At 35.3% G+C, this 20656-nt stretch overlaps 1 long non-coding RNA gene across 6 annotated transcripts in view; it reads right to left on the reverse strand.

Moving 5' to 3' along the window:
- LOC130543338 (uncharacterized) overlaps positions 1-20656 on the reverse strand; it is a 216224-nt gene that overhangs the window by 76363 nt on the left and 119205 nt on the right. For 3 of the 6 annotated variants that reach the window (XR_008958629.1, XR_008958633.1, XR_008958631.1), the window contains exon 3: positions 16529-16630. This is a non-coding gene — a long non-coding RNA (uncharacterized LOC130543338). Of the gene's footprint in view, positions 1-795; positions 880-16528; positions 16631-19259; positions 19409-20656 lie in introns of all 6 variants that reach the window. The other 3 variants (XR_008958632.1, XR_008958628.1, XR_008958630.1) reach the window with 2 other exon arrangements.

Raw genomic sequence — 20656 nt, forward strand, 5'->3', positions numbered from 1 at the left:
AAGGTACTCATCACAAAAGAGCTTTCAGCTGGTAACAGTGGAGAGAAAAAGAGAACCAAGGGCTAGATGAGAAGGGTAGTGGTGGTGAGTTCGGTGGTGGGCTAGGAGTGAACAGTATGATGAAAATGTATTCTCATTCCCCAATATTATCTTATAGAATGGAAATTCATCTCCTGTATTCCAAGTGGGAATTTATAATGCACTTGTTTATTTTTTCAGTAAAATTGATCTAGTGTTGCAATCAACCATTTACAAATCTCTTTGAAAAATTGTGTAAAGTATTAAGTACTACAGAACTATAAGTTTTTAAATACTAATTAATATTTTTAATTCACTATAACCTTTTCTGTTGGGTGACAGTTACTTCACCGTGATTTTTAAAATTAGTTCTAAAAGAAAATGTGTTGCTAATTCCCAACAAATAATTTGCAGAATAATAGTACTTCAATCCAACTTGTTACACTGCCAATAGAGAATATGTCCTAGTAACTTTCAATGGTTCCAGTCAATGGATTTTAAATTGTTAGGACAATAAATTCTGAATCCTTTTCACTAATGAAATCTAATTTGTACAGGACCTTTGAAAGATGTTTCATGTGCTATTTTACAAATATTTTTAGAGAATACTTTTAAGAAATTCACAATTGAAAAAAAAAGAAAATCATAACTTAGTTTGAGCACCTTAAAAACACTTGTTAATTTTTTCCGTATCTAATATTCACATTATCAAGGCAAATATATTCAAATCACATCACTTGATTGTGCTGTTATTTCCAATATAAGTCATATGCTTACCTTTTTGAGAGATACATCATCAGTACTACGATGAGTGAGTCCGTGAGTAAGAGATGTTTAAAGTAGCATGGAGAAGGAGTACGGCTTTAAAAATTAAACAGGAAATTGTTTATACCTTTTGACCATATTTGCAAAATAAAAAAATAATATGACACTACAGTTGTTTTAGGGGAGTTATTGAGTGTATCTATATTAAGCACATGGCATGATAATTGATAAATATGATGCATTAAGAATATGGATGCTCTTATTGACTTAAAGCCTGTACAACCTATTCACTATCCAGGGAGTCCATCATCTACAAAAAAAGCCCTAGAGAGTTCAAAGTATGAATGAAGCATAGGGCCGTGCTAGCAAAGTTTTTAATCTTACTGTTGAGACAGACATGAGAAATGGTAATTTTTTGTTTTCATACGTTGAAGTCCTCTTTTTAGCATTTCTCTCAGAAGAAGAAAGAAGAAAATGTGATGATCTGAGAAAATGTGTGATCGTGTGTTTCAGCATTATTTAGAATGTGACAGTCATAAGCAAAAGATGTCTTGCCATGGATTGCTTGTGACATTTAACAAACTTCCTATCATTCTCTTGTGTATTTTCCTTTCTTTTTCCCCACCTCTCTTTCTCTCACACACTCACCAAAATCCATATTATTTTTCTATTGCTATGAAAAAAATTACCACACTTAGTGGCTTAGTTAAAAATACCTATTTATTAGCTTATTGTGCCTGTAGCTCAGAAGCCTAGGTGCGAATCATCTGGGTTCTCTGAATAGAGTCTCATACTCAGCCTTGCACTCAATGTGTCCTTGGCCAGTCTGCAATCTTATCTAGTAGCTGTGGGAAAGAATCTGCTAACAACTTATGCAGGTCGTTAGCATTCAACAACCTTGATTATTTTATTATTAATTCCTTGAGGCTTTAAAGCTGAAGTTCTCATCTCCTCGCTGGTTTTTGGTGGCGGCTGTTCTCAGCTCCTAGCAGCTGCCTACGTTTCTCTCCATGTTCAAAACTAGCATCTGATAATCCCCCTCAGGTTGAATTTGTCTCATGATTTTAACCTCTCTTATTTTGACTCATAACTTGTTTAATGCAATGAGATTCTGTGCTGTGGGCTTGCATCCAAGAGAACTGGGGATATCGTAAGTAGTGAATTGTATCACTTAAAAGGAGACACTAATAGCCATTCAGTCTTGAATTTGAATCCTATCTATGTGATAGTGGGTAAGCCTCCATGGCTCAGTTTCTTCAGTCTTAAATGTGGAAAAATACTATCTTTCTTTAGATCCAAGATTACAAATTTATTTTACTACTAGAAATGAAAGAAAAAAATCAGCAGTTAGAATATTTCATATAATTTAAGAAGCGTCCCAAACTCTGAGGTTTTAGAATGTCAAAATCATACTGTGAATCAGTGAAATAAAGTAATGTCTATTCCATAAGGTTAGCCTAAGAAGTAATTTACATATGCCTAAACAATTTACATATGCCTAAAACTGCTTGATGCTGAGTTTAAATTGTAGCTGTTATTGTTATTGTTGTGAGTCTGCTTGCTACTTTCTTGACCTAAGATCATTTCCTCAAGAAGAGAAGGGGAAAATGTCACTTTACTTTCTTTACAATTCTTCCGCTACCATTGTTGTTAAGAAGATTTGAAATGTAAGGGAGCATGGCTAAAATCAACACAAGAAACAACGTGTTGGTGAGGATGTGGAGAAAGGGGAACCTGCTTACACTGTTGGTGGGAATGCAAACTGGTGCAGCCACTCTGAAAAACAAAGTTTCCTCAAAAAGTTAAAAACAGAACTACCCTACCACCCAGGAATTGCACCTACTAGGTATTTACCGAAAGGATACAAAAATACTGATTCAAAGAGGCACATGTACCCCACTGTTTATAGCAGCATTATCAACAAGAGCCAAACTATGGAGAAAGCCCAAATGTCCATCAACTGATGAATGGATATCAAAGACGTGGTATATATACACAATGAAATATTACTCAGCCATCAAAAAGAATGGAATCTTGCCGTTTGCAACGATGTGGCTGGAACTAGAGTGTATTATGCTAAGCAAAACAAGTCAGAGAAAGACAAATACCATATGATTTCACTCATAAATTTAAGAAACAAAACAGATGAACACAGGAGAGGGGAAAAAAAGAGAGGGAGGCGAATCATAAGAGACTCTTAATTATAGAGAACAAACTCAGGGTTACTGGAGGGGAGGTGGATGGGGAGGGGCTAATGGGCTAACTGGGTGGTGGGAATTAGGAGGGCACTTGTTATGATGAGTACGTGTTACATATAAGTGATGAATCACTAAATTCTACTCCTGAAATCAGTATTACACTATATGTTAACCAACTAGAATTTAAATAAAAACTTGAAATGAAAAAATTTAAATTAAAAAAAAAAAAAGAAAAAGAAATGCAAGGGGACAAGGCTTCTATTATGATAGTGCAGTGACCATCAGTGAGAGAAAGTGACCTTGGAACGTTGCATTGTAACGTTCACACTGGCTCTCCAAACATGCTGCCACTTCCTCAACAGGAAGGCATGTGACTTCTCTACGCAGAGCTATAGATGGTTGTACTTCATAGCTCTGCAGTTGCCTAGCCCTCTGCCTCACTGACGGTGAGTATTATTGAGTCAGGGCCATTGCTTTAGAGGAGTCATCCCCTTTGTGTGGTACAAATGGACACAGGAGCTTTATTGTCTAACAACCACAGGGCATGGCATGAATTAGAAACATAATTATGTAATTGTTAAGCAATTTTTTGAAGTACAGTTGAAAGACAATGTTATGTATAATTATGTAATCTTCAGCAATTTCTTAGATGAGCTTAGATTAGTATTTTAAGCCTCACTTTTTAAAAAATGCTATAAAACTGGAGGTGTATATGTCACTAAAATCATTTGATGAAGATTTGGAAACATTAGATACATAGCTAAATCAATGGCTAATTCCTCACTAAGTGTGTATGAGTGCATGTGTGTGCATAATAGGCATATTAAATGGCAGATAAAAATAAAAATAAATTAACTCGGTTTACTTCTTCTGTGACTTTACAGTTTAAAAATGAGGACTTCTTTTTTTAAAGATTTTATTTATTTACTGATTTGAGAGAGAGAGAGAGCATGAGTGGGGAGAGGGACAGAGAGAAGTAGGCTTCCCACTGAGCAGGGAGCCCAACACAAGGCTGGATTCCAGGACCCTGAGATCATGACCCAAGCGGAAGGTGAAGGTAGATGCTTAACCAACTGAGCCACCCAGGCACCCCTAAAAATGAGGACTTTTAATTTATACTCCATTCCTATGATTCTCATCACATCAGATAGGGACATTATAAAGGTAGAATATAATAGTACACTGCATAGTAAAGAAAAGAATTATTTTAGCTTTTCTTTGTATAAGTAAAAACTCTTAAAGTATATAATTTTCCTTTCTGCCTAAATATGTAAAGTCATGAGTCTCAAAATATATGCTCTGAGATATATTTATATATTTAACCCCCTACGAGATATTTAGGATGGTTCTACTCTTGTTCTTACCAAGATGATTCAAATTATTTATTTATTTATTTATTTATTTATTTATTTAAAGATTTTATTTATTTATTTGAGGGAATGAGAGTGAGCGAGCAAGAGCATAAGCATGCTGAAGGGCAGAGGGAGAAGCAGGCTCCTGCTGTGGGACTCAATCCCAGGACTTTGGAATCATGACTTGAGCCCAAGGCAGACGCTTAACTGACTGAGCCACCCAGGCACCCAAGATAATTCAAATTATTTTTTAAAAGTAGGCTGAAACAGATACAGGAGGATGGGAATATTAGCCATTATCTGTATCACATTTGGTGTAGAGGATTTCAGGTATAAATCTGTGACTCAGCTTATTCAATGGAAGTTGATTAAGCTGGGATATTATGGTCTTTTCCACTTTATTGAGCACAATCACTGATTCCATACCACACAAAATAGAGAAAAACTAATTTCCTGGGTTTGTGCCTCTGTGCTGGGCCAACTGACACTCCTCCAGCAGGATGTGCTTGGGCTCTTCAGATTTGTGACTAAAACAAACCTTGGTGATGCTTTAAAGATGTTTTTTACCATTCCCCTTCCAACTCCCCCCACTTCTTTTAAAATCTTGCATTTTCTTATTTCTCATCAAGAAGTTTAATGCTGACTCCAACATTAAAGTGTTCTTTATAATTCTCCACAAATATGGGGTATTATATCATTTTTTCTACTGGTTATCAACTGAATTCAGAACTACAAAGTAAATTGCACGTAACTTTGCATTGAATCAAAGGACAGATTTCTTCCTGTTGTTAACTCTGCTTTGATTCCCTTTCCACCAAGAAAGATAGCCCACTAAATTTGCTTTTGACAAGCTTTGGAAACAACTTCATAACCAGTCAGGTTGTATCAAAACAAAGAAAGCATTCTGTATAAATGTGCTCTTTTAAATGAATTTGATCACAGAAAACAAACCTGACAGGAAAACTTCCCAGCAATTATCTCCAGGTCATCAATTACTATTAGAGATCTTAACTGTACAGCAAGTTAGCTCTACTAGAAGTGGCTGCCTACACATAGATCACTGTTGATTGGTTATTTCTTTAGATTATGACTTTTCCTCTTGCTATTAAAATTTTGTAAACAATGAAAATAATATGATTTCAAATAATTTTAAAATAATGGGTATACTGAATGTAGTTTATATAACAATATCTTACTTCCTGCACTTTTTGTACTTTGAATGCTATGAATTCTTGACAGTTAACAAAGAGAATTAACAAAATATACTTTATTTCTTTAAAGCCTCGACATTTATCTGCCTATGTTTAGGTGGCTGAAAATAGATAACCCTTATTGAGAAACCATTGTATTTTTTTTTTTTAGATTTATTTGGGCTATCAATGAGTACCTGGTTTTAGTTGAAAATATTTCATTGTTTCCATAAAACCTGCTATTAGATATGACAAAAAGTATATTACTGATTAACTGTTTAAGAAAAACTTGTTTTATATCCAAGGGCTTTGAAGAAATTTTGGTAATTACATTTATCGAAAAAAATTAAATGTATAAAACAGTTAATCTGTCTGCTAAGTTCCCATTTAATGCAACAAAGAAGTTTGGCTTATTTCAAAAAATTTCAATACATTTAAACAATTTTGAACATAATATAGATGTATATTTTACTAACCATTCCTATAGGTAAAAACATACCTGTATCACAGCTGTTAGACTAATCCCCTAAACCTCTACTTTTATTTCTCTAGTTAGAAAAATAATCAGAAATACGTTCCCAAATCATAAATTTTTAAATCATAAATTTTGCAACTTAAATAGAAATTTAGGAATCAAAAGGATGTTATAAGAGAAAAAAATATAAAGATATTTAATAAATTAATCATTACCATTATACAAAAACTACTAAATCACCTAGTCCATGTTGCTTTTAAAAAGAAAGTGTAGTCACTGAAAAAGAGAAAAGAAATGCCCAGATCCCAGATTTGAGATGACAAGACCAATCTCAAAATGTTTCTAGTATTTACACATATCACTCAGGTTATAAATGTTTTCTGGCAAAGTAGGCTTAATGCCACCCTTTCTCTACCATTCCAAAAATGTTAGAATATGAAGTGAGAGTAGTGCCCTTTTAGGAATAGTCATACTTCCATATTAAAATAAAACAAAAACACAAAAAACATTATATCATTTAGGAAACGTATGCTTTATGATTAGAAATAAAGTAGTGACATAGGTTACATCATATCATATTGCAAGCTCCATAAAGGTAAGTTTTTGCTCGGTTTGGTTTTGATTTGGTTTTGGCTTGTTTTATGTTTGTTGTCAGCTGCTTCTCCAGCACCTAGAGTGGTGCCTGACACTGAGTGATGCTCCATAAACATCAGCAGACACTATGTGTGAAATGTTACATAGCATTGCATTGCAACAAGTTTGAGGACCATGGTTCCAAACTAGGTCAGAAACTAAGTTATGACCAGCTTGTCTATGAAAATGGGAAGATTTCCTGGCAAAAAAATTATGAGAATATTGGTGACTGACTCCTCCTTTGCCAAATTATCTTCAAAAAGATCAGGATACTTCCCAATGGGACACTATTGTCAGGAAGTGAATATTTTTCTCTCTCCATAGATGGGGCTTTCAGAACATTTTACTGGGACCTGGGTCAAAGCACAAGCTTTGGATGTTCTGAATAGATAGTGAGAGACTATCTGGAAAAGGTACTTATCCAGAGGTATTTCTGTACATTTCAATCAGGGATGAGACCCAGATCCATAAACAAGTTGTTCTAGGGATTATAAACTTGAGAAGGTCCTCTTATCTTACCTCTAAAGGCATGTATTTACATTCCAAAGGGCAATATAGCAGGGCTTTTTTTCCCAGAGAAAAATTTGTTTATAATAGGAAGCAAAAGTTTCTGTCCCCTTCTCAGAAGTAGAGGTGGAATGAGGAGCTATATCCTTATACTCTTTCAGATTCAGTTTCACGGTTCCTTTCCTGTGGTGTGACTCACATATGTGCAACATTGTCCACCTGGCTCTCATTCACATCACCCAGAGCTGGGAAATTTAGGGCAAGGGAAAATGATATGGTTCTTGCTCTGAGTAATAAATCTTCCCCTATCCCAGAAATCTTGTGTCTGATTTCAGGAAAATATGAATAAATATAGACATTAAAAACATAATCAGCTACTGCATTAGCACTGGCAATAGAGCTGTGTTTGACATACACATGCAAAAATCCATCGTGCATTTTAATGGGTACCTTCACAGTAGACTTGGGCTAGTAGAAAGTTGGGTGGAAGGAACCTAACCCTCAACATTTCTGCCTGATCCATCCTTCCATCCTCCTGTTTTCCCTCTCCTGACTCGCATGAGAAGGAGCAGAAGGCCAGGCCAGCAAGTGGAAGAGAGCCACTGACACCCATACCTGGCACAAACAGAAGCTATCGGTCTAGGGCAACGGGAAGCCCTGCATTTGCATCCCCTTCCTCTGCAGTCTGAGTGGATTTGTGTATTAGCAGAAAGCTCCAGGGTTTGCAACTTGCACAGGTGTTAGCCCGAGAAGAGATGTGGAGTGGGTAGAAATGGTGTTTCCTTTGGTAATTTATTCACACATTCAGCAAATAAACTGTATTCATCGTGTTTTTATTTTTTATATATTACGATGTTTTGACAGCTTAAAAAAACATTCTGGTGGGGAGAAACTGCCCTGCCCAGGACTTACCAATTCTTAGAGATGGCAAAGGGCCCAGCCAGGATCATGTCTGACAGGCAAACTAACTAATCCAGAGCGTACATCCTCCATCTGGCCATTAATCACCCCAGGAGGCAATATTCCTTACTTTAGTCATCTCAGGCCCATGTGTCAGACAACTAAGGACCACCTCTATAGCCCAAAGCTCACTGAAATTATTCACACTAGCCAATCCTATACTATTCACCCTACTCTGCTGTGTCTTTCCTGAGGAAACCCCAATAAAAGCTACTGGGCTAAGCTCTCCTGTTGCTCCTGCTTTTGCTTCCTGAACAAAACCTGGTGTTCCTCCTGGGGCCCTCTGAGGCTAACCGTGCCTTTTGTTTCCAGGGGAACTGTGAGTAATATTGAATTTTTCTTTCAATGGTATTGACCTCTATGTGTCATCAATCACTCAGTCGCTTTTACAAATTAAGACCCAGGAACAGAGCAGAAACCTCTATGCTATGGCTACTATGAGACTACCACTTCTATTTGCCAGGACATGGGATATCCTTCTAGTTATATGTTGTCTTCTTTCCTATCTGTGATTTTCCTATGATGTTATGATGTGTCTAAGTTGGGACCTACCTTCTTTCCTTCTTTCCTTCTTTCCTTCTTTCCTTCTTTCCTTCCTTCCTTCCTTCCTTCCTTCCTTCCTTCCTTCCTTCCCCTCCCCTTCCTTTCCCTTCCTTTCTTTCTCAATATTTCTTTGGGTTTACTGGGCCATTTGAATCTGAGGATTGGTGTCTCTTTCAAATTATGGGCATTGTTTGCCTTCTTCCCTCTCTTTTCTCCTTCTGGAACACAGATTAGACGTATGCTATGCATTCTCCATCTGCCATGTCTTCTAACCTCTCCTTCAGACTGCCTATCTCCTTCTCTTTCTTTGTCTATGCCTACTTTAGTCAGGCTATGTCTAAAAAAGTTACTTGTAGAAAACCTAAGAACTACACACGCACACACACATTTGGTGAGGTCATGGTGAGAACATCAGCATCAGAATTCAGTTCTCTTGCTTTGACTTTTTTTTTCTATGAAAGCACACGATGCAGTTAGTACCTAGATCTACTTCTTACAAATCTGAAACAAAAACATTTCAAGTTTCATCAAAATCCTAGCCAGACTGTAATTTGTTAATCAATTTGGTCGATCCATTTAGAGGTTTCCAAAATGCCCTGAGAGTGTTGCCAGGGTAGTCCCAGTATATTGCCAACAGTGGCACTCTGGATTCAAATGTGGGCATGTGGGTGGTTGGTATAGTAGTCACAGTAACTAATAGGAGCAGGCACAATAAACAGACCCTGAAATTTCAGGGGCCTAGCAGATTGATGTATTCATAAAGTCTGATGCAGCCTTTCATCAGAAAGTGCAACAACTGGAATATCTGGCTTTTAAATTTTCCACGGAACTCTAGGAAACAGATGGAGCTTGCCTATCAACTCTCACTTCTTTTGCCCAGAAATAACATATATAACTAGTTTCTTAGTCACCCAGAACCAGTCACAGGACTCCCACCTAACTGCAAGGGAGGCTGGAAGAATAAGTCTTATCATGGCAAATTTGCTGAACATTAAGTATTTCTGTCACAAATCCCATCAACTATTCACCCTGCCACATGTATTTTGTTTTGTTTTTTCAATACCTCAACCTTGTCAATGATAACAACAGAAAAGCACATTTCCTATAAATTAGGATCACTTGACAATTCCCAACACTAGACTCTATAGACTCTCTTACGAGCAGTGGAATTCTCAGACTTTGGGGACTTCTAACTTTATATTTTATGGCTAAATTTTTCTGTGGTCCTTTCTTGCTTCTCTCTCTTGCAGTGTCAAATCTTTCGTTGTCGTGCATTGCACAATAGCAATCGAGTATCTTTATTTTTATTATGTTATGTTAGTTACCATTCCAGTATTTCATTAGTTTTTGATGTAGTGTTCCATGATTCACTGTTTGTGTATAACACCCAGTGCTCCATGCAATATGTGCCCTCCTTAATACTCACCACCATGCCAACCCATCCCCCCACCCCCTCCCCTCTGAAACCTTGAGTTTGTTTCATGGTTCGTCTCCCCCTCTGATACCCCCCGTTCATTTTTCCCTTCCTTCTCCTGATGTCCTCCATGCTATTCCTTATATTTCACGTAAGTCAAGCAGAAAAAGACAATTAGCAATCTAGTATCTTGAAGATATAGTTTGAGTCTTTAGAATAAGGCAAAAATCTCCAAAGTTCAATACCCATCACCAAATTTCTTTCAATTCTAAACAAGACTATTAATTGCAATGAAGGTCCACAGATAGTTGCAGAAAAATTCATTTCCAGAATATAATTTCCTGCAACGGTTTTTGAGGATTTCTTCAATTTAATGAAGTCTTATAATGTAAAGCCTGAATTTGTTTGATTCACCTATTCCTAAACTATACTTTCCCTCACCTATTGCAATTTTTATCTAATCAATATCTACCATGTCCCTTTGATTTTAAGATGGCATAATTTAAAATCTGATGAATACTTCTTCTAAATTCTTAGTGATTAAAAAAGAATCTAGCTAGGTAACTTTACCATACGTGGTTGGATATTCTCCCTATAACTGTTGTCATGGTCATGTGTTTGCTCATCCCTGGAGTGGCCACTTGGCACATCAGAAATTCACTAAAGAGAGCAAGAAAAAAAAAGGGTTGCCCATTATTTGTATTAGCAGAGCTCTATGGATGTTTCCATTGACACTATTCAGTTTGCTTGCTTAGACTATTTTGTTTCCATGTGAATGCTTATATCTAAACATAATATTTTTTATTCAAAATCTTCAAATTTTCATAAATTAGTTAGGTTTTGCTATGTATTTAATTATTCAGAAATGAGTGAAATTCTTTATGAACCAGAAATACACACAATCCTTTTTAAGTAATCATAACTGTGTAGTTTGTGGGAAATCTGTCTTTGTGATCACAAGATAACAGGAAAAGTATCTTAACAGAATTACACAAGACTAAGTATACTTACATGAATGAATCTATGTATCTCTTGGATTGACATCTTTAAATTTTATTTTTCACCATCCTTAGATGCAATAAGCTTATTCTTATTAGATATCCACCTCAAATATATATATTACTTAAAAAATGAATGAGCAATACATCTAAATTTAATTGTTTTAGTTTGGATAAATTAATGATTTCATATAACAGGGGTAGGGAAACTTCCACCTATAGACCAAATCTGGCCTGCTGCCTATTTCTGAAATAAAGTTTTATTAAAATATAGACAAGTTCATTCATTTGCATATTGGCTATCACTGGTTTTGTACTACAACATCAACAGTGACCATATGGCATGCCCAGTGGAAAATATTTATTATCTGCCCTTTTGCTAAAAAAGTTTACTAAAACAGGTTATAGAATAGCATATTCATTTTACAGAATAGATTCAGGAACTTATCTTGACACATTTGCAAATGTTTAAAATGCTATTTTATTATTTTTTAAAGATTTATTTATTCATTTTAGAGATAAAGAGAGAGAAAGAGTATGAGCAGGGAGAGGGGCAGAAGGAGAGGGATAGAAAGCTTCAAGCAGACTCCCCACTGAGTGTGGAGCCTGATGCGGGGCTCGGTACCAGGACCCTGAGATCATGACCTGAGCTGAAATCAAGAGTCTGATGCTTAACCCATTGAGCCACCTGGGTGCCCCTTTAAAATGCTATTTAAAAAATAATTTGTTTTTATTGTTAAAAAAGTTTATTGTTCTGATAATATTTCAAGAATGAGAATTAGCGCAAAAAAAGAGAAAAGAATGAGAATTGTCGCTATTTCAAAGAGGTGCTGACTGAGAATTTTACTTTGTATAAGCATATAATATGCTATAAACATTGTACAAAAGTATATATTTCAAAAGTTAAAATAGAGTTGGGGGGTCATTCTATTTAATATCAGTGTAAGACTTTAACTCTAAGGTTTCAGATATGCATCTACACATATAATTTTAACCACACACATGGATATACATTCTGGCCTTCAAATTGCTTTTGTGTATATCTATATGAGTGTATGTATATGTATTGCAGGGCTATGTACATAATTGTGTGAAAAGTACACATTCTATCCCTCTGTGCCTTTATGTTAATATGAATCGAATATCTATGATTATAATCTCCTTATGAAATTTTGTTCGTATTTTTTAAATCATGTAATAGAATTTTAACAAAAACAATGAGGAGCCTTAAGTCATATTTGGGATAGGTTGTATGTGACAATGTGGTTGATTTCCCAGCATCCCTTTCACCATGTTCATCAGCCACACTATTTCTTTTTCTTTTTCTTTTTTTTTTTAAAGATTTTATTTATTTATTCAACAGAGATAGAGACAGCCAGCGAGAGAGGGAACACAAGCAGGGGGAGTGGAAGAGGAAGAAGCAGGCTCATAGCGGAGGAGCCTGATGTGGGGCTCAATCCCGGAACGCCGGGATCACGCCCTGAGCCGAAGGCAGACGCTTAACCGCTATGCCACCCAGGCGCCCCAACCACAATATTTCTATGACTCAAATATGATTTCATTTTCACACCCTAGTGAGAACCCACCCTCTCCCTCTTGCTACAGTCATCAGCTCAGATATCTATGCCCATACTAACAGCACATGGCATTTTTCTGGATAAAATGATATGTTCAACAATGGGCATTTGAGTCCGTTTGCATCAATAGATATGCTGGGCAGTTTTCTGGAGAGACAATGGATATAAAATTTCTTCTCTTTCCTGAAATGGCTATAAGAAGTTAACATTTACTTGTGTTATATACAGATGGGAAGCTGGGAACCACTGGAACTACTCAGAGGAATATTTAGGATTAGTAGGAAGCTGACAATATGGGATGTAGAGTGGGGTGCAATTGAGTTCTTGCTAAAATAAATAGATTTCACTTGTCAACATGAATAGATTTCTGCTTCATTAAAAATAAGTAGATCCCTTTATTAAGCAAGACCTGAAAAATTCCTTGTCTCTTCAACTTGAAGTTAAGGAAGCCAGCAAATATACATTTATATTTTATAGTGTGATTTTAGTTTGTTGTGACTTTTGTACCAAAGACTCTTAGCAGATACAGATATATTTCAATTCTCCAGCATAATTCTGGATTCATTAGCTAATTCATTCATTTATTTAAAGAGATCTTCACAAACTATATATCATAAACAAACATGATTTTCATGATTCTTGTTTTACAACGTAAAAAAGTAGTACCTATATGGTGCCCCATGCTGTCATATTATGACGAATAAGAAATATTTAAACAAGCATCTTATAGCTTTGGCTCATAAACTCCCCAATCTTTGGTAATAAACTTAAAATAAATTTAGTTTTCTTCAGGTACACTGGCCAAAATGTAATTCTATGAAATAGAAACTATAGATGTACTAATACTTAAAGAAGCATTTAATATTTCTTAATCATAAGCTTTTAGCAAATCAGTGTGTCACTGAAGGAAATCCTTTGGAAAATAAATACGATTCATCTATGGACCCTGATCGGAACAACTGTTCTGTAGCCTGTTTGAAGAGGAGGCATATCACTTCTAACTCAGCTGGCAGGGGCTTAAATTTGATTGGTCTGGGGCACCTGGGTGGCTCAGTCAGTTAGCTTCTGCCTTTAGCTCAGGTCATGATCCCAGGGTTCTGGGATCAGCCCAGCACTGGGCTCCCTGCTCAGCAGGGAGCCTGCTTCTCCCTCTCCCTCTCCCTCTCCCTCTGTCTGCCTCTCCCCCTGCTTGTGCTCTCTTTCCCTCCCTCCTCACTCCCTTTCTCAAATAAATAAACAAAATCTTAAAAATTTTTTTTTAATTGGTCTGATTTTGCTGTTTGCTGGACCCTGTGGAAAATGAGAGGAAAAACTCCACCCCCATGTATTAAGAAAAGATAGATTAAACAAAATGATTAAATACATCAAGAATATAACATATTTAAGCTGTAGAGAAGCAATATTGACAATTCCAAGTGGCTGCTCTGGTCTTCCCCACCATACTCCCCCTTTTCCAACCCTGACATCAGTGATTTACTCTCAGTTAGAGGTCATCACGCCCTTCTGCTTCTTAAAGTGTTAAATACTTTTGAGTTAAGGGCTTTGCAATCCAAAAGTATTTGCATTTTAATAAGGAACTACTGAAGATTGAAAAACCTTTAGGACTTAAAGGAAAACAATTCTAATATTGCAAGGTGAGGCACTTGCAATTTAATTCACAGTAAAACAAAATTCACGATGTGGTTAGGTGGATTATTTAACCTTGTGCAATGCCAATCCTGTTTGAGTAAAAGGAAAATGAGAGACTTGATAATATTTCAAAGTTGCTTTTATTTCAGTCTCCGTAAGTGGCTTAGATCAAGTATCGGGAAATTTTTCTTTCCTAAACCATTTTATCAAAATTTTACTCCAACCCAGTTTTCCATCCTAAATTATATATTCATAAGCACAGGAACTAGTAATCATGTATCCACACGGAGTAAATCATGCTCTCATTTTCTCTCTGATGTCTGAGTGCATAGACTGTTTGGTGCCCCGTCAGTAATCTGTCCAAATACCACAATAAGTAAACTGGCAATATGCACCTTGGTGCAGACTTGTCTTTCAAATAGAGATTACTAATTGTCTGGAAGGAGCAATACCTGCTATTATCTTCCCTGAAAAATATTTCAAGCACTAAATAATTCAAATATAAATGCCTTTCTTATGCTTGGTCTAGTCTTTAAACATGACATGCTTTTATAAGTTCCACTAAAGTTTAGGGGGATGAAACAGATGACAAGCAATAAAGAGTAACTAAAAACAACATAGAAGGAGAAACAGAATTCCAAGTGAGTATATTGTAAATTAAAGCACTGTACTTTTAAAAGAAATGAAGATGAATAGCAATAATAAAAAAGGTATATAAGTAGAAAAGGCAAAGTCTACAATGTTTTGTGAAGACTGCATATAAACAAAAGAGAAAAACTGAAGCATAGGACAATCATATTTGTGTAAGATATAATTTAATTTCATTGCTTAAACAAATAAAAATGATGTTTAATGTGCATTAATGAAGGTGATCCAATTATTGTTTAGACAATGGACTTCACGAAGGTGATATCATATAAGATCTAGATGTAATAGCAATCCCCTTGGAAAAAAACAACTGATATTTATATGCTCTAAATCCAGGCTTGCTAAAGATTGTGAACAGTTAAGAATGATGTCATTTGGAAATGCTTAAATTAAAAAACAAAAAAAAAAAATCATTTGGATGAAAAAAAAGGTGAAATTTTCCTTAGAAACTAACCAGGACCCACCAGGAAAATGGTAGAGCAGCCCAGGTAGGACTGGCCTTCCACAAGCACGAGATACAAGATGACTTTAGAAAACTATGAGATTTGCTCAGTGCCCTTCCAATGAGTTAGGATGAGACTCTTTTGACGGGAAGCCATAAAAATAATTGTTGAATGACTTTTCATTTTTCTACCTAAGGCTATGTGGCATTAGAATACATCTGTATAAAAGTTTTAAAACTGATGTAGAGCTAAAAGCACAAAACTAAAAGAGAGATTTGTAGTCATTTCCAAACTTAACCCATTTTTATATGCTTACCTATTGAAAGTACAGGAACTTACTTTTCTTAGCAGACTGTATGATTTGTGGTTACCAGTAAAATCAGATGTTTTTATATATAGTTTATTATTAATAAGAAATTCCAAACAGTGAAGATAAGTTGTTTCAATTAATGTTTATCTGAAAAGCTTTTTACTTTTGAAAATATTTTATTATGTAAATGAGCCTACAGTTTCATTTTATTATTTTAAAATTCTAAGGAAAATGACAATGAACGATAAGTGACTACCATTTTTGCCTGGACATTTACAAACAAACTTTGTCATCTCAACCTTTAGAATTATTTCCTTATGAAAGGAAGCTAATACTATTTTCATCTACAGTTGACCCTTGAATAATGCAGGAGTTCGGGGCACTGACCTCTTGTGCAGTTGAAAATCCACGTATAACTTTGAACACCCCCCAGAATAACTATTAATACCCTACTGTTAATAATTAGCCTTACTGGTAACATAAACAGTCAATTAACACATATTTGTATGTTATATGTATTATACGCTATATTCTTAGAATAAAGTTAAGGCTAGAGAAAAGAAATTGTTGTTATTAAGAGATTCATAAAAAATGGAAAATTTACAGTACCTTCTTGTATTTATTTTTAAAAAATTCACGCATGAGTAGACACACACAGTTCAAACCTGTGTTGTTCAAGGGTCAGCTGTACATCTCTTCCAAGTATTTCTTTTTTATGAATCATATAGTCGACAGTATTTGCCAATTTTACTAGAGAACAGTATTGTGTATTACAGGACAGCTATTACTTTACTGAGTGAACTGTGAGAAAAAAGAATTCCTCACAGGACATTTGATTTAAAATCCTGGGTTCAATCACATTACCTACCCGATGACAGTGTCCCGAACCAATCCATTATTTAATTAAGCTTCTATGCTGGCCAGGTCTTCTGTCAGTGTCTGATCCTCAGGTTCTTGAAAATCAGCCAGACTGAGAAAAAGAACTTTGCATTAGTTTAACTGTGGCGCTTATTTATCTGGATTTTAATTCTTTGGTGATTTCCCAGAGTTCCTTACAAAACCTGTCCAGTGGGCAACCGATTATTTCATCTTGTTGTCCATTAGATCTATTCTACTTGCTATTGAAACTGACACATAGTGGGTCTCCAATAAATTTTTGTTAAGTCAATGAAAGCTTTTCCCCCAACATAATAAAGAAAAAAAAGAAAAGAAGAGTATTCTATCTACAAAAACAGGCATTTTGAATCACATGCATGCAGCTATGTCAGGAGTAACAGAAAACCACAGAAATGCTAAGTAAACAGGTTACAAAAATATTACATGCATGAAGGCCACTTTAATGGCAGCTGTTAAAAAAAGAATATATTTTCAGAGTGAAATTTTATTTTTTTTTTCAGAGTTAAAATTTAAATTTAGGCTAGGATAGATGCATACAGGTAGCTTCAATGTTGTTGATACTGTTTAATTCTTCATTTGGATGGTGGGTACAAGGTTCTTTATTGTTATTTTGCATAATTTACATACGCGCAGCTTAAATTATTTTGTATAAAAGTACAGATAATTTTTTAAAGACAAATATAATATATTCTAATATTTTATGCCTTAAAAGGATTAATGATACCAAAAACGTATCAGCAACGTACACCCCATTTAGACCAGGAATTTTCCTGATCAGTGAGAAAGTCATTGTCAGAAGGTGGCAGTGTAGCACTTTCTTTTCCGAATGAAATAGTTTTCAAAATGCCAAATGTAGGCCTTTCCAGATGCAGGCCTTAGAGCCATGTTCAGTCCTGCAACTTATTCTCATTGCTGGGGATGTCTCATTAGGAGAGTAACTGTTTAAAATGCAATGCTAATGTGAAAGTTCTAATTGGGAAATCCTATGCATGTTAAATTAATCTCAAGTAGTTTTATCTAGAATTTGGTCCCTTTCTGTGATGTTTGGCATTTCCAAATGTTGCACACTATTTCTCTCTGTAGAAAATAAATTGTGTATGGGATAATAATGCACTTTAATATTTTAGATATACAGGTTTCCTTTGCTATCCAAAAGTAGAGAATTCCTATTAAACCTTTGGTTAACCAAAATGCCATGAAGTGAAGAAGCAATTACAATTAATTTATATGGAAAAATTTTTGAGCAGTTCCAGACCCAAAGAGTATACTCTCTTAAGCTTTTCTGACACATTAGGACTATTGCTAACGGATGCAGAAAATAAATCAAGATAAAGATGCTCACAGACATAGTTCAAAGCTATGGCTACTTGATGTGATATGATGAAAGTAGTTCCCAGGGAAAGAGCTTGGTGACACCACTCTCCCTGCTCTGCTCACTGCAAACCAAGTGCTGAACTCTATTTTCACTTTTAACCCCCTCCCCCATAAAAGCAAAAACTCTCTGAATTTCTTTCAGTTAGCAAAAAAGATGCTACTGTGGTCTTTCATAAGAGCAAACTGGCTTAGCACAGACTTTCCAAATGCAACGGAGACCTATATATTAAAATGGTATTCAAGTTTCTTTGTAATCATTAAGGCATAGCTTTAGTATAAACAAAATCTATATCCTTAGCCATTTGTTTTGAAGTAACAGTTTTGGCAAACACTAAAGTATAATTGATTATGGAAAATAAATCTACGTGGGAGAGAATGAGAAGTAAAATCTTGCCCCCTATAAGGTAAGGAATGGGACCTATCTGGTGATAACATTAATCAGAAGGAAAGATAACTTAAGCTTTTATCCAGAACTCAGCATTGCACATTAATAGAAAACAAACAGGAACGAGTAAGACTTTAAAATGGAGTAATATCATGCCATAATAGTTATTAAAATGATTAGTAGCTTTGTTAAAGATGGTTAACGGCACAGAGGCATGAATAGGAATTGTAATTTCTAATTTTTTATTGTCATCTTTTTAATGTATTTAATTATTGTATATACACATTTGAAAAATTGATCACTTTTCAACCAATAAGCACATTACTCTTTGAAACTGTAAAAGCAGTTTTGTTTTAAGATGGCTTTAGCCATTCTGGCCTCAAGGATGTACATTTTATAATTATATAAGCATGATTTTGTTGACATCAAGAATATGCATTTCATAAAATAACAATTTAATCACACTCGTATTTGTGTTTGTTAAAATTGCAGTCACAGAAGATTTTCACTTAAATTGTTACTGGACTTGCAAAATATTCATACTGGTCAAATTTTAAACACTCCTGTATAATAGATGAAAATGGAAGACTACTACTTTATTTCTTATTATAGTTCTATTAATAGGTCATTTTTATGAAGGTGGTCAAGGATAACATACAGTCCATGCCCTCTAAGAGCAATGTTTGTGAAGTAATTAGCAAACAGAACAAAACAGGCAATTATGCACTAGTCTTAGTGTTGCCTGTGATCCATGGGAGAAATAGGAACAATAAAAAAAAATGAATCAGGAGAGGAATATATATGAATAATGGATCTTCAATTTCAACATTTGTAAAGTCCCTCTTAACAATGCAAAATAATGGAAAATGCTTATGGGTTATGATTATTCCCCTGGGGGTCAGAGACCAAAAATCATAGTATTTATTCCCAGATATAATGATACCATTCGAACTGGATGCAACCAGAACCTCTGCTTTCATCTCTGCTCTGCCAAGGTTTCTTGTCTGATGGTGAGCTCTTCATTTTTTCTAGCATAGCAGGACACGCTGCGTCAACTATGGTGACATCGATATGCAAGGTGTAGCCTGGCACCTAGTGATACATAACAAACAAGACTGCTAAGTCTGTCTTCCAAAAGGTTCTCTAAATTGGCCCATGATATAGCCTTGTCTACTGTAAACAGGAAAGCATGCAAAAAGCTTCTAACTTCTGTTATGAACTCCACCTGCCAGGAATCATTCAAGAATCCCATAAATTATTATTTTTTCACTCATACTGATTTGTAAGACCATTTTCCAGAAGCACATGTATCTACATCACAGAACAACAGACAGTTTAAAGACATATACAATGCTAATTTTCAGCAGTGAGGTATAATTTGCTCTTTTCCCTGACATTTTGGAGTATTGGTCTAAAGAAAATAGAGGAAATATTCTCTTAGCAAACATGAACAATTCCAGAGAAAGATTTCATCCCTTGGTGATGAAAATATTATATTCGTGCCTTATATTCATGCCTATCTGTTCATGGGCTTATTGACTCAGAGTTCTCCAGAGGCAATCATAGATCTATAAAATGTCCCTGAGGGCTAGATTTTGTCAACTGCTACAGTTGCCAGGTTTGAGGAAACCCAGAGTCAGACCCACCCATCTGACAGCACTGCTGCACAGCACTGAGGAGCATAAATTCATTCAGTTAAGGACAATTATCACTTATGCTCAAAATTCGGAGTATAGCTGTATGTTAAGAGTCATGTTGATAATAAATTTTCCTCACACATTTTGAGGTTTTGCTCCAATATTATGTATAGATATAATGCTGAGAAATCATAAGAAACCTTTTTAGTAACTTTACAACATGTTTGTGTTGCAATGTGGCTCATCGCTATGTGGTCGTATCCTCTTCCTCACTTTCTTTTCTTCAGATGATTTTGAACTGTGAATCCACCATTCCCCTAGTAAGTACAAAATGAGGCTAACAGTGAGCTTTTTGGAGCATTGCTCCATTTTCATTTTGGATGTGGGGTCTGTTTTATAACATCCAGAATAATGATGTTTTTCACCAATTGTATTATTAGAAAGACTTGTGTAAAAGGCTTATTGGAATGCCCTCTGTTTAAAAAGAGATTGCATTTATTAATGGCTGTTTTAAATAACTTCTCTTTGAAAAAAAATGCATCCTTTCTTGTCACTTATTTCATCGATATCTGAAAATGAAATTTAAACTTTATTAAGTAAACGTGAATAATGAACTCACACATACTTTTTTCTCCTATCTCAAGTACTAGGATGTTTTTTTCATGATTACACATATTCTGGATTCTGGCTTGTAAGAGAATAA

Source organism: Ursus arctos, unplaced genomic scaffold, assembly GCF_023065955.2.
Source record: "Ursus arctos isolate Adak ecotype North America unplaced genomic scaffold, UrsArc2.0 scaffold_11, whole genome shotgun sequence".
In the NCBI taxonomy this organism is placed as follows: Eukaryota; Metazoa; Chordata; class Mammalia; order Carnivora; family Ursidae; genus Ursus; species Ursus arctos.